Raw genomic sequence first — 15,216 nt, 5'->3', positions numbered from 1 at the left:
ATAAGTTTTATAGTAACACTAAGAGGAAGTCGCCCGCACTTGCTGCGTTTTTTTCTCCACGGTAAAAATCTGACTCGCCCGCACAGTGCAGGCTACCGACATGGACAGAGGCACACCCCTGATGCGTCGCCTGAGCGGAAGCTTTGCGGTGCCAGGTAGGTGGCGTCCCTTCCACTGTCCTTTTTATGCTAATGACCGTGATTAGTGAAGAAAGTGACATTTGTAATAGAACAAAACAGGAGAGATGGAGCACATGTAGCTAGATAATCATGTTATAGACATGAAAGCTGATCAGTGGCAATCTTTGAGGCGAAAGTAGTAGTTACAGGACCAACAGAAATGCATTGGTGGAAATGTACATTATTAAAATAAATCAGAGATATTATTACTAGACTTATATGAACAGCTCATGGACGGTACGTCGACGATGGACAGTGAGACAAAAATTTCTAAACTCAAGCATACACAAAATGAAATCATCTGTTGATGATGATGAATGAGATTTTACTACAGAGACCCCACAAGAAGCCAAGATTCTTGCACTAAAATTTTGAATCGCAAAAGAGAGTCATAGCAAGCCTATGATCTGAACTACAACCGAGTGCCTTGCTCCTTATTCTAAATTAGAAACTTTAGCAGTCAGAAGCGCTTGCATCTGCAAATTACCAAACAAAGACAATGTTCTAATTTATAATGTCAACAGCTGCAACAATACCAGTACCACCTTTTGGCAACCTGGCATATAATTTTGCTGCATAGGACTTGAGTATTCTATGAAATACCTAAAATGTATTTGATCAGTAATTAATCTATTTAAATTTATCTTATGGGATAACTTATCGAATCGGAAAACATAACTTAGTTACTGAATTAATAAACATGTGTTCAGTTGAACCATATGGTTGATTATTCAAGATTATTTCATGGTACATTCAGTTCTGTAGGTATGATACCTGTCCTATACTCTTTTGAACTGAACGATGCATAGAATCAATAGTAGACACTGCAAGCACACTTATATGGCTCTCCATTGCATGCAACATTTTCAGCAATTGAATCGCCAAATCACCTAATCTTCTTCAGCTATCTGTTGAAAAATAACCAAATTCATCAAGTAATTATACTGACAAACTCCACACAATAAAGAATTGCTTACAGCAGGACAAAAAAACGAAGCCATTATACTCAGGATCAATGAACATAAAGTTATCTAACTGAAACTAAGACCAGCTAGATAGACACATTTCACAATATATGCATCGCTTTGATACCTTCTACTATGCAAATTCTACATCTGATTACGGAAAACAAAACCAATTGCTTTCACAAATTAGTTGAAAACCACTCAATAATACCAAAGGTTACCTCTATAAAAAGTCCCACCCAAATTATGAGAAGCACAGTATATAAGAACTATCATGAACATGAAAAAACATGACTCAAACAAAAATGCAGTACAGTTTGAATACAAGCGAATAAGTCAAACTGATAATTATTTAATAAATATGATTCCACATCAACAGTTAGTTCTTGGCACCAGCTCTCCGCAGCGCTGAACGACCTCTCCCCATCGCCAAGTCCTGCACCAATCCAGCAGAAATGAAACACATAATTCAGTGCAATGAAAAGTAACCGGCACTGTAAAAATTCTGAGAGATTGGTTTCGAAACGACAGCAATGTTACAAGCATCTAAGCTCTCGAAGTGCCACATGTACATTGAAATTACAGAGACTATAATTCTGTTCTACTCGGCGTTGAACCACCTCTCCCCAACGGAAACTAAACAAGCCTATGGATGCTCAAAGTGCCACACATACATTGAAATAAAAAGGCCACCTTTCATGCATTTTAATTTTTTATTGATGTGAGATGGAACCAGTGGCATGAGAGAGAGAGAGAGAGAGAGAGAGAGAGAGAGAGCAGAGCAGAGGAGAGGAATACCTATGCCGGAGTCACTAGTGAGGAGGATCGATCCAGTCGTCGACAGCATGGTGTGCCACTCATGATCACCACCAGAGGCGGCGTGCCAGCCCTGTCGGGCGCAATCAAGGAGATCCCCCGGGAGTAACAAATGGTGTCTGTTAGGATGAACTTGGACAACCAGCCGTCAAGGGCTTCGATGCATGCCTTCTGAGCGCTGACGTAGCTCACGAAGGAGAACCTCTGGTGAAGGAATTCATCTCAGACTTGAGAGTGGTGTGCCGCTGGGCATCATTGCAGAATTTCCCATAAGCAGGGCAGGTGAAGGAATTCACCTCAAACATTATCTGTCTCTCTTCTTCATGAGATTCCACCAATACTTTCCTAGCTCTCGCAAAGCTGTCAAGGAGAAGGGAAAAGGCATCAGTATTTTGATTCAGTGAAACTACATCAATCATCAATTCTACACACGAAAAAGGAGAAGGGAAGGTTGTGCCGTTTATAAGTAAAATTAAATTAACAGATTGGAAGCATAGAAGATGCTGAAATATCATAGATGAAAATCTGTATGTAGGTTCCCAGGTCGAATACAATGGTGACCTTTAACAAGCGAGAAAAAATTGGACAAAGATCAGGTGACTGAAAAACTGTTGTGCTGCTGTTTGTTAACTGATTGAAAAACTGTTGCTTATCTCTGTAGCTTATCTAAAAAAGCTTCTGAAGTGTTGCTATTTGTTAACTAACTGAAAAACTGTTTGTTAACCGACTGAAAAAATGCCAATGACTCGCATTCAGTAAGTAATAGGCTGAAAAATGCTACCATATTTGTATTGTTAGCTGACTGTTCATACTGTTAACTGATTAAAAAAATGCTATTTGTATTTTCTGATGACAGAAAACGGGCTGAAAAACAAGTTTTAAGTATTAGGAATTTCCGAAATGTACATTAGAGAAAAACTTTGGTCAGCAATTCCACTATGTAAACTTGCAGCTACATATTTTACTAACCAATCGTTTCTCTCTCTCTTCTCTTAATTTCTAATCTGGAACACGACATATGTATATTGACTTATCCCCTGCTTCAGTTTACACAGAAAACTGAAACCAACCTGTGCATGTATGTTCAACGCCCAACCCTAAATTCTGAGAAGAATAAGAATGAGAGGAACAAGGCAACCCATATCAAATTCTATGAGGTAGAGAGGCCTAGCAGGATCCTCTAATCGAGTGTTCGTACTGCCTTTTCAACACGAAGATCACAACAACAAGGGAGCCGACAAAACAATATTAAATATTACAATATTAATCAATACAGCATGAAGAAACCAACAAATTTAGAAAGAGCAAGCAAATTACCTCCTTCCATTCAGCAACACTGCCATGTTACACATCATATAACTCAGCAGATTTAGACACAAAATATGTCCTCATAAAGTTATCACATTGCCTTGATCTTTCTGCTAATGGTGGAATCCCCACAGAACCCACACACGACATGCATCAGTTAAAAGGACACAAAATCACCCCAGATCAAGAAAATGCGATAAGAATCCCATAGAGCGACCAATTCTAATAGGGAACAAAATAGCAACATCAACCCTCTCTCTTTGTATATGCATTAGCAGCAAAATTTTCTCTTCTACCCTCTGACTTTTCAGTCGCATACACATTAGCAGCAGGAACATCACCTAAATCTTTGCTGACTTATCTCCTCTAATCTTTTGAATTAATCCCCATCGCAACAGCTAGTCCAGCACTTCCTTTCTCACCTCTCTTTTCACAAACAAATGAACAGTGTAAAAAACCGGAATCTCGGAGGAATGGTCAGAGAAAAACCTCAACCGGTTGCAAGAAAATTTTCAGGAACTGCCGGCTCGTAGCACTCGTCCACCTGTAGAGGAAAAGAGGAGCAATCAATCAGTATAGGCATACCGTCGAACAGATGGTATGCACCTCCCTCGTGCTCCTGCCAGATCTCGCCACTGCCGAAGAGGACATAACACCACTGACCTGCGGAGGAGGTGGTTGCAGCATAGTGAGGAAGCCAACATCCAGAAGGTCGACTGGATCGCTACCCCGGCCATCACCAGGTGCATCAGGAGTCGCCGGCTCCGCCTCCGGGAAGATGCTCCCGGATCTGGAGCTGTTGGCCCTTGATGGCGCAGACGAAGAGGCCGTGTCGATGGCGACTTGCCTCCGCGTGACGGTGGTTCTTGTCGAGCTGCTTCTGGCGCCATCGGCAGCGCCCTCCTCCACATCCTCGTCCTCCCTGCCGGCCACCTCCATGGAGCCGGATTGAGAAGAGAAAGGGTTAGGAGTGGCATAGAGGCGGCAGGGGTGAGGGAAGGATGCGATGTGCCTGGGTCGAGAGGAGGCGTGGGCGATTGGATGTGGAGTCTGCTTGGCCGGTGCCGGAGGACGAAGCAAATATTTTCATAATGCCTCCATATGGACAGCCTCTGCTAATTCTCCTAAGTCGGCCTTTTGGCTTCTATTCTTAAAATTCTACCGAAACTCAAAGCCCATTCTTTTTATCAATTATCTCAAGGCAATATCTCAATTTAAAGCACTCCTTGGTGCTCTCTTTGGAGATCAGTTCATGATTGTCTTATTCATCAACGACATGGTTTTCAATATTCATTTTTAGTTAAAGATCTTTGGTTTCCGGACCAAAAAACTTGGAACCGGGACTTGGTTTGCTCTCTTTTTCAAGAACCTTTGGCCTCTCTTATTGTGCAAACAGATATTATTGATGATGATAGTCCGGATACGCTTTGTTGGGATCTCACTCATAATGATATTTGTTCTTCAAAATCCGCCTATAAACTTTGTTTGCAGGAAATTCAGGCCATTCCCCGAAATGCACCTTCTGTTGTTCCTTTGGATCTCTCAAATCTTCTTAAACTCATTTGGAAACAAAAAGATATGCTCCCAAAAGTTAAAACTTTTGCGTGGAGACTGCTTAGGAGGGCTCTTCCTACGGGGTTGAGGGCTGGTAGATTTTCCATTCATATTTCAAAAAATTGTTGCCGATGTGGTCAACAAGAGGATGAGGTCCATCTGTTTTTCATGTGCTCTTTTTCTCGTGCAGCTTGGTTTTCCTCTCCTTGGTTTGTTCGTTCCGATGCTTTAGTCCAGGGGCATTCCACCTTGCATTATGTTATTGATGTTCTTCGCATGAGGCATCCATATGGTTCTCTTTCTAACATTTTTATGCTTCTTTGGTGTCTCTGGAAAGCAAGGAATGATTTTCTATTTGATAGGGCGAAATCTCTTCCTCATCAAGTTCACATTGTTGCTCTTGCGTTAACCTCTAATGTGTATGACAATGGCCTTCTCTTGAATCAGGCTCCAACTCCAACTCAGTTGTCTTCTAATCAAATTCCTTTGCCTGGCAGAACCCTTAGGTCTGATTTGTTGGCTGATGGGGCTAAAATCTATTCGGATGCAGCTTTTAGGACCAAGAAAATTCCAGGTTTGTTGCAAGGACAGGTTGGCACAGGTGTGGGAATCTTTATTTCCTTACCCTCTAACCGAGGAGAGATCAATGTGCAAGTGCAAGCTTCAGCTCCTCCAACTTCTACTCCTCTGCAAGCGGAGGCTCTTGCACTAAATTTTGCTGCTTATCTTGCATCTCAACTCAACATTGCTCAGCCTACTTTTCTGACGGACTGCTTGGTTTTAGCGGGGGCTGCTGCTCTAGGTAATGTCTCCACTTCTGAAACTCCATGGAGTATCAAGAAATCTTTGGCTAGTTTTTTTAAGACTACTTATCAGCTTCAGCCAAAGGTGTTTCACATTTCTAGGGAGATCAATGGTATTGCTCATAATCTTGCTCAACAAGTTTTCCATGCTATTGGCAACACTCGGCTTTCTGGTTTTGCTGCAAGACACAATCATGGTCTTTGCCCAATACTGCCTCTTCTTGAAAGTTTTCAGATTCAGGGCTTTAGAATTCATACAGTTCACTGTTATTAATTTTCTCCCTGTAGGTTTTGGTGTGGCAATTTTTTATCTCAGTTATAGTTGGTAGTCTGGGCTTGTTCTTTGTTTCTTCTTGAGCTCTGCCTTCTCTCTGTACTTTGTGTTGTGCTTGGTTTTTATTCATTTGCAGATCTCTGGTGTTTGATGCTATATCGCGAAGCTGGAGTACATCAGTTTCTTATTTTGCAGGGTTTTCATCTTGGTTGCAGATGTATTTTGCTGTTTCTACAGGACCTTGACATGCTTGCTTCAAGAAAGATGGCAGTGAAGCAAAAGACAACAGCAATTCATAGTTTCATATTCAGAGTGTTCCTGTGCTAGTTCTGACCATGTTGATCATGGTGTAGTGGCATTCCCACTTTGCCTCATTTAGGGTCTTTCTTCAGCTCTCTTTTCTAAATACTGCTGCTACTCCTCTCTACATCTTCAGTAGATCTATATAATTCTCTTTGTACTTTCTCTATGAGCTGAATGAATTTGGCACTTCGGTGCCTTTGCTTGTTCAAAAAAAATGGGCCGATGGGGCGAGGCGGTGGCGGCGGCAACGAGACAGATATTTTGGGAGAGGCCGCGTGAGTCGAGGCAAAAGGGCTGGAGCGATTTCCTGTTTCTCTCCCTCTTTCTTTTCTTCTAGACGAAGCAAACGACGGCGTGGGGCAGCGAAGGACAAACTGCTACTCCATTTTGTATTTACCTAATCCGACGTGGCATGTGCGAGCGACCGCCCTTGATGCGCAACTGAATGTTTTGGATTGCGAATATCGTTCCAAGAGAGATAGTGTTCATTCCATTTCGGGTGACCATAAAAACCCGTGAACCGCCACTGAACCACATCCTCGTACATAAAAACAATATCAATAAAATGGGATGAGACATAGTTCAACTCGGCTTTATTCGACTTATGATAAAACAAAGCGAGGCCACGGGCCTTACCATCACTTTCCACTACAAACATAGAATCAAAACCTAAAGTACGACGAAGCTCATCGGCTTTACAATTATTCAAATGGGATTCAGAAAGGAAAATTAAGTCTGCCCTTGTACGCTCCTGTAGGTCCAGAAGCTCACGAATTGTCGTGTTGGAGAGCATACCACGGCAGTTCCATCCTAGGATTTTCATTTTGCCCGGCGGTCCTCCTCCTCGGAGGCCGCCGATGTGCCAATCTCGTCTTTCTCTTCACCAACCGATTCCACACCTTGCAGAACATACTCTTCCTCCTTCTCGTCTATCTCCTTTGCAATGTGAGTAGCCCAGCCCTCTCGTCCTAGACAACTACAACTCTACCCGTGTGTTGAGGATATAACCATTAGAGTCACCCGCCCAGGAGGGGCCGGGTTACGTCATAATGATCATCACATGAAGCCCAGTACCAAGCTTGAGGATGGCGCGTCAGTAATGGGCTTAAGACCCGGAGGCGGCTTAAGGCCCGTAGTGATAAACCGCCGTTATGGCAAGACTTGTAGTGTAAGGCAAGAATAGTTAAGAGTCCGAGCCGGACACTGTTATAAGCCGGCCGGGACTCTGAGAGCCGCTGGGCGTCAACCTCTCTATATAAAGGGACGACCCAGCGGCGGTTCAGGACAAGTAAGATCAGATCGATAGCCAAGCAGAGCGGTTTAGCTCCTGGTCATCGAAACCCTAAGTAATACCACCTCGACTGGACGTAGGCTTTTACCTTCACCGTAAGGGGCCGAACCAGTATAATCCTCGTGTCCCTTGTCCTGATTAACCCCTTTAAGCTTCCTTGCTGCGATGGCTCCACGATTAAGTCCTTGCACGAGGACATCTGTCGTGACAATTCCACGACAGTTGGCGCCCACCGTGGGGCCAGCGCACTATGGATTTGAGTTCTTGAAGGGCAGCTTCGAAGGGCTCAAGGGATACGCTGTGGGCCGGATGACCAAGAGTCGTCGCGGCAAGCTCTACATCGACGATGCAAGCTGGGGCCCCGACGCCGGCTCAATCGAGTACGGGTACCGGGTCCCCTTCGGCGGAATCCACGTTTTCATTGGCAAGCCGGGCCCTGAGCCGGACCTCTGCGCCGACCTCATCGAGACGGCTCAGCGCGCGAGACCCACCCGGACTCTGCCTGCCTTGAGGCGTGCTTTCGTGGGATGCGTCCATGGAGGACTCTCTGAAGGATCTGGATCTGGCAATGAGGCGGCCGCTCGCTCTGACGGCGAGTCGTCCACGATGAGACCGACTCGTTATACCAGCTTCAAGATGGCAGGCTCAGGGGTTGTTCCGATGGTGACAGTATTCCGGACCCCTTTGAGCCGCCCAGCCGGGTTGGAATCTTCATGGCCGGCGCACAACCTGTTCAGAACTCCGCCACTGGGGCAGGAGGCCCTGTGCACTCGCCGGCTCAGGTGCTGATGGATCTCACAGACAAGATGACGGCCCTGTTAACTGCTACGGTCGCCCCAGCGGATCAGGCTCAACATGATGCGGAGATAGCACAGTTAAAGCTGGATATAGCAAGAGCCAAGGAAGATCTGGCAGCGGAAGGGATCAGGATGGCTGCAGAACGGGCGGCTCTCGACGCCCAGACTCAGCTGATTCAGGCGCAATCTTTTCGGCTCACGATGGATCAGAACGCATCCAATGAGATCATGAGAAGGAGGCATCAGAAGGCTCAATCTCGACTCCCTCCAGTTTACGACCCTCGAAACCTCTTCAACACGCCTGGTGCAGGACCCAGTAACCCGCCGGAGATCATGGCGCCCGGGGCTGGAACGCCGATTCAGCCACAAGTGATGGGGCCTCCCCGTGTGTAACATCCCAAATTTTCAATTTGGTATGTTATACATAGATCATCATTGCATATCATATTTTATTGCATTTTGACAAATCCTCGATAAATCCTAAGCAACTCAAGGACCCTCGGAGAGAGTTGGGGATTGTCTCGAATTTTCATATTTGATTTCCATCAAATAATAAAACGATGATTTTTGGTTTTAATTATTTTCTCTCCGGAAAAATATTTCATAAAAAAATAAATGAGAGGAGAAAATATGACTTCTCCAAAACAATTGAAATATTGGAGGAAAAGTGTTAAAATCATTTATTGGATTTTATTCGGAGTTTTGTTTGCAATTTTAATTGCATTAAAAAATATTGCATGTTTTCAAAAATTTATTTTGTTTCAAAAAAATGTTCACCCTGTTCTAAATATTCTAACTAGACGGGAAAATTTGTTTTATCTTTTTTGGATTTTTATTTATTTTTCTACGAATTTTTCGGCGGAACGTTTTAAAAAAAAACCCGCGCCGCGCCCGACCGGGCCGAGGCCCAGCCGAGCCGCCGGCCCACCCCGCCGTCTCCCTCGCGCAGCCGCGCCGCCACCGCGCCGAGTCCGCCTCGAGCACGGCCGCCGCCGCCTTGCCCCCTTCCCCACGCCATCAGCCCCCCCCCTCATAAATACCCCACCGCCGCCGCCCTCCCTCTCACCCGAGCCCGCCCGAGCCGCCGCCGCTGGGAGCCCGCGCCGCCGCCGCCTTGCGCCGCCGCCCCGCTCGTCGCCGCCGGAGCCGCCCCCGCCGCCCCGAGCCCCGCCGCACCCCGCCGCCCCTCGCCGGAGCCAGCCGAGCCCCGCCGGAGCCCGCCCCGACGAGGTATTACCTCGCCGTCGCTTGCCGGTTTTGTTAAAAAAACCGTTCGTTTAAAAAAAACCTAGATCGGTTTTTTCGGTTTTGTTATTTTGTGAGCGTTCACCGACTCGTTCGTTTTAACGAACGCGTTCGTCGGATTTTCTCTGTTAACGAACGTCCGTTCTTTAACCGTTCGTCCATTTTTCTTTTTCGTCGGATTTTTCCGCGATTATCTCAGATCTCGATTTCTAATCGAATCTTCGTTTCTGTTTAACTTTTCGCTCATTTATCGGAATCAGGCGATTCAAGCGCCTAGAGTTTCGTCTCGAAATTCTCTTTCCGTTGAACCTACTCAAACAAGTTTTTGCTACTGTAAAATTTGACCTAGATCCAGATTAGTAAATGAAGATTGTTTCTTTCGCCGTTTGACTTTCGTTGCTTCGTTCGAGTTGATTCTTTTTGCAAACCGGAGTTCTTAAGTTGAACTTTCTGGTTGGATCTTTCATTCGAGTTTTACCTGTGCATTAGATAAGTACTTATTGTTGCTTGTTTGTTTGCGATAGAGTACCCGGAGTGTGCCGCTTGTTACTTCGAATCGCTAGGTTTTGCGGATCATCAGCAAGGCAAGTAACACTTTGATCATACTTTCCATACCCAGTTTTATTGCATTAGATCTATTCCTCAAACAATCGCATGATTAGGATCTAATTAAATTGTGGGATTTTGGGAAGTAGTTGAGGTAGTACCTATTACCTGTTTTCTTATCAAACCCTTGGGAGTTACTTCTACGTTGCTATTATATTGCCATGCTATGCTCGTAGACGCGGATTGGTTTTGAGAGATATTCATGACAGATGTGAGATTGTTAATAATGGGTTACCTAAGGTGGCAACTAAAACTCACATCTGGGTGGATTGAGGCACCTGGAGAATCCAGTGTTGTCTATTTGTATAAGGACCGCCACCCAGGCTCAAAGGGATCATAAGATTATTCATGCTAGAAACTTCCGTGTGCAGCCACAAGCTATTATGGGCTCTAGCATAGTTGAGTAGGTTACATGATCTCTTGAAGAGGTGGGCTAGCAGATGTAGGGGAAAGTAGGTGTACCGGTCCACCCGGAGTAAAGAGTGATTGTTCCTGAAAGACTGTGTCTCGGTCATCCGTTTCTCAAACATCATGCAGTGCGAGAATCAAGCGGAGGCGATCGAGTCTTGTGGGGAAAAGTGCGCAAACCTCTGCAGAGTGTACAAACTAATCATGGTTAGCCGAGTCCCCGGTTATGGACAATTTGAGTATCTAGTACCTGGATTATCATTTGAATCTCATCACCATGTTACTCTTAATTAATTTTGTTGGGTTAATGGTGACTCTTAATTGGGATTGAGATGCTGTCAACCATCTCAATGTTTCACAACCACCATGATAGTTAAATAAAATTTATTCCTTTGAAGTAGGGAAAAATTGGCTTTTCGCAAAAACTTAACCGTAGAGCTTTCCACTAGCCATATATGCATGTAGTATAGCATTATTATTGTTCATTATTCTCTATGTGTTACATTGCCAGCATATTCCATGTGCTGACCCGTCTTCGGGCTGCAACGTTTCATGTTGCAGACTTTTCAAACGACGAGTAAGGTGCCTTAGGTCGTGGTCTTATACTCAGTGATGCCGCTGGAGTTGATGGACTCACTTATCTTCCAAGTCTTCCGCTGTTATCGTTTTAGATGGCCTTAAGCCATATTTATCATACTTAATCTCTTTGGAGATATTCGATGTAATAAGTGTGTGATTGCTACTCTGTTATAAATCCTCCGTTTGTACTGTGCGTGTCAGCATTACTGATCCAGGGATGACACTGGTGCACAGCAGCACAGACCATTTGAGGTCTGGTCGCTACACCGTGTGAGCACTACCCCGCCTCAGTACGTGCCAATACCGCCGGGTCATTATGCCAACCCATTGGAAAACATGATCGCCGCGGCAGCGCAACTGGCGGCTCTTCCAATCGAGGGCGACTCTCCAACGGCGGTCGAAACCCGCCGGGTCAGAGAACTTCTTTAGACAGCTCTGGCGCAGCAAGAGGCATACTCATATAGCCGGGACAGGATTCATTCGACCCCTCGTCCGAACCAGAGCCCAAGTTATAGCAGGCACATGGAATCAGCGACCGGTTCAAGCAACGTCCGGCGCCGTAACTTGCCAGCTGGCCACGGCCCGGCGCATAATGAAGCCGCTAACATGGTAGACCATGACAGAGCACGACAAGAGGCAGAACAGGCGGCTCAGCTGACGGCTTACCAGCCACTCCCGGCTTATCCGACGGCTTCTATCGACGCGGGTATATCTACGAGGACTGGAGGTGTCCCTTGTCTGGTGCCGGCTATCCGTAATGAACGCCTGCCCAAGGATTTCAAAGGGCCTAGGAAGGTACCTAACTACACGGTTGATTTACAACCCGGAGCGTGGATCGAGAGTTACGAGATGGCTATGGAGTTGCTGGAGGTGAGTGAAGCGGCAATGGCCAAATACTTCACCATGATGTTGGATGGAACTGCCTGCACTTGGTTGAAAGGACTGCCGCCTAATTCTATCGGGTCATGGGCGGAGCTAAAGGCCCGGTTCATCCAAAACTTCAAAGATACATGTAGGCAATCTATGTCAATTGTGGACTTGACTAACTGCAAGCAGCAGGAGGGTGAGTCTACAACCCATTGGGTTCGCCGGGTCAAAGAGATAATACATTCATCTGATAAGATGGATGTCGGCTCTGGAGTCTTAATGTTGGAGCAGAATTGTCGTTTTGCGCCCCTAAATATGAATCTCGGGCGGCTCAAGCGCGATTGCAATGATATGGGTACGCTGATGGCGGCTCTGGTCAAGTACGCCGACTCTGATAGTACCAAGGATCCCGCCTCGGATGATGAAAGGACAGGGAAGGGAAAACGGAATGGCAATGGCAAGGGCCCCCAGCATAACCCGGCGAACCAGGGAGGTAACAAGCGTAAGGCTGATGGCAGTATGGAGTTTGTGGCCAATGCCAATTCACAGGGTAACAACCACCGGCGTAAGGGGAGACCACCTCCCTGAGCCGGCGGGTCAGGCCCGATGCTTGAGCAGTTGTTGAATGAGCCTTGTCCAAGGCATGGCTCTAGGGAGAAGCCGGCCACTCATCTATGGAAGGACTGCGCAATCATGAAGGCCTTTAAAAATTCAAATGCTTTCAATGGCAACAATGGCCCGGGCGGCGGCTCAGGTGCCGGCGGCTTTCATGGCCCGGGCGGCGGCTCAAATTCCAACTCTCAGAATTTTCAAGGGGGCTTTAACCAGCAATCTGGCCAGGGTAATCAGCAACAGCAGCAGGGGGATACCAGACCAATCCAAAGCAGCTCAATGGTGGACAGTATCATGTGTTTACCACCAGTCTGTGCAAGCGAGACCAGAAGCTTCATAAGAGGGTGGTAAATGCTGTTGAGCCGGCGATTCCCCGTTATTTAAGATGGTCTGAGCAGCCTATTGTGTGGAGTAGAGAAGATCACCCTCCATGGGTTGATAATCCGGGTCACCTGGCCTTGGTGGTGGCTCCTCAGGTTGGAGGATACAAATTCACTAAGGTACTCATGGACGGAGGCAGCAGCATCAACATTCTCTATTATGAGACTTTCCGTCGTATGGGTTTAACTGATAAAAACCTCAGCCAGTCCAACACTATTTTCCATGGCGTGGTGCCCGGTAAGTCGGCGTATCCAGTCGGTAAGATCGAGCTGGAAGTGGCCTTTGGAGATGAGTACAACTATAGGGCGGAAAAACTAACCTTTGAGGTGGTTAAGATAAGAAGTTCGTACCATGCTTTATTTGGGCGGCCGGCTTACGCCAAGTTCATGGCACGGCCGTGTTACGTATATTTGCAGCTCAAGATGCCGGGTCACAATGGGACCATTACGGTTCATGGCAGCCGAAAGATAGCCTTGGAGTGTGAGAAAGGTGATGCGGCTTACGTGGAATCTGTTTGTGCAACAGAGGAGTTGAAGTTTTACAAGGACAATGTTGACCCGGCAGATATGACGTCTTTGAAAAAGCCAACCACGGAGCATGAGCCGGTAATGAAATTTAAGTCAGCTGATGAGACTAAACTTGTTGATTTTGTTCCAGGTGACTCATCTCAGCAGTTCAGCATCAGTGCCAATCTGGATCCGAAATAGGAAGGCGCGCTCATCGAGTTCATCCATGAGAACAGGGACATCTTTGCATGGAAACCTTCTGACATGCCGGGTGTACCTAGAGAACTCGCTGAGCACACTCTCAATATTGATCCGAAATTTAAGCCGGTCAGGCAATTCCTCCGGCGGTTTAATGAGGAGAGGCGGAAAGCCATTGGTGAGGAGGTAGCCCGGCTCTTGGCGGCCGGGTTTATTGTTGAAGTTTTTCATCCAGAATGGTTGGCTAACCCGGTGCTCGTGCTCAAGAAGAACGGCACCTGGCGGATGTGTGTGGATTATACGGATTTAAACAAAGCTTGTCCGGCTGATCCTTTTGCTCTGCCCCGTATTGATCAAATTATTGATGCTACGGCGGGTTGTGAGCGTTTAAGTTTTTTGGATGCTTATTCTGGATACCATCAGATTAAAATGGCAGTTAAGGACCAGGAGAAGACAGCGTTCATCACTCCCTTTGGAGCCTTCTGTTATGTGTCTATGCCTTTTGGGCTCAAGAGTGCACAGGCGACTTACCAGCGTTGCGTGCAGAATTGTCTTCATAACCAGATTGGGCGCAACGTTCATGCCTATGTGGATGATATCGTGGTTAAATCCAGGGAGAAGGAGACCTTGATAGATGATCTGAGAGAAACCTTTGATAATCTCTGGGTTTACAAGATGATGCTTAACCCGGCCAAGTGTGTTTTTTGGTGTTCCCGTAGGCAAGCTCTTGGGTTTTCTGGTTTCTCACAGAGGCATTGAAGCTAACCCGGAAAAGATCAAGGCAATCACCTCTCTGGCTAAGCCTGCGTGCATAAACGACGTCCAGCGTCTGGCGGGTCGCATCGCTGCTTTGAGCCGGTTTATAAGCCGGTTGGGTGAAAAGGCCATGCCACTGTACCAGATGATGAAGAAAACAGATGACTTTATCTGGAATGATACTGCTAATGCTGCTTTTGAGGATTTGAAGAGACAGCTGGCTGAGCCACCAGTCCTTGCTGCTCCTATTGACAAGGAGCCTTTATTACTGTATGTAGCCGCTAATACACAAGCCGTCGGTGTGGCTGTGGTGGTGGAGCGTAAGGAAGCGGGTAAGGAGTATCCGGTTCAGCGGCCGGTTTATTATGTCAGCGAAGTACTCATTGAGTCCAAACAACGGTATCCACATTGGCAGAAGCTTGTTTATGGGGTGTTCATGGCAAGCCGGAAGCTTAAGCACTATTTCCAGGGTCACCCTATCACTGTGGTTAGTTCTACTCCCCTAGGAGATATCATCCAAAACAGAGAAGCCACAGGAAGAGTGGCTAAGTGGGCTATAGAACTTGGGCCTCATGGTCTGAAATACGTACCACGCACTGCCATCAAGTCTCAAGCATTGGTAGATTTCATCAACGATTGGACGGAGCTGCAGGTGCCTGAAGAGAAACCGGATAATACATACTGGACTATTCACTTTGACGGGTCCATGCAGCTGGAGGGCTCGGGGGCTGGAGTTGTATTAGCTTCCCCTCGAGGTGACAAGTTTTT

At 46.3% G+C, this 15,216-nt stretch overlaps 1 long non-coding RNA gene across 1 annotated transcript; it reads right to left on the bottom strand.

Moving 5' to 3' along the window:
• Nucleotides 1-245: 245 nt before the first annotated feature.
• Nucleotides 246-4,352, bottom strand: LOC123051971 (uncharacterized). The gene is made up of 4 exons (XR_006424386.1): nt 3,932-4,352; nt 1,943-3,812; nt 954-1,580; nt 246-655 (listed from the first exon to the last, which is right to left on the bottom strand). It is a non-coding gene; the product is annotated as an uncharacterized lncRNA (long non-coding RNA).
• Nucleotides 4,353-15,216: the final 10,864 nt, after the last annotated feature.

Source organism: Triticum aestivum, chromosome 2D (genome assembly GCF_018294505.1).
Source record: "Triticum aestivum cultivar Chinese Spring chromosome 2D, IWGSC CS RefSeq v2.1, whole genome shotgun sequence".
Taxonomy (NCBI): Eukaryota; Viridiplantae; Streptophyta; class Magnoliopsida; order Poales; family Poaceae; genus Triticum; species Triticum aestivum.
Note: the sequence above shows the minus strand (reverse complement) of the source record. Positions and strands in the feature narration are given on the sequence as shown.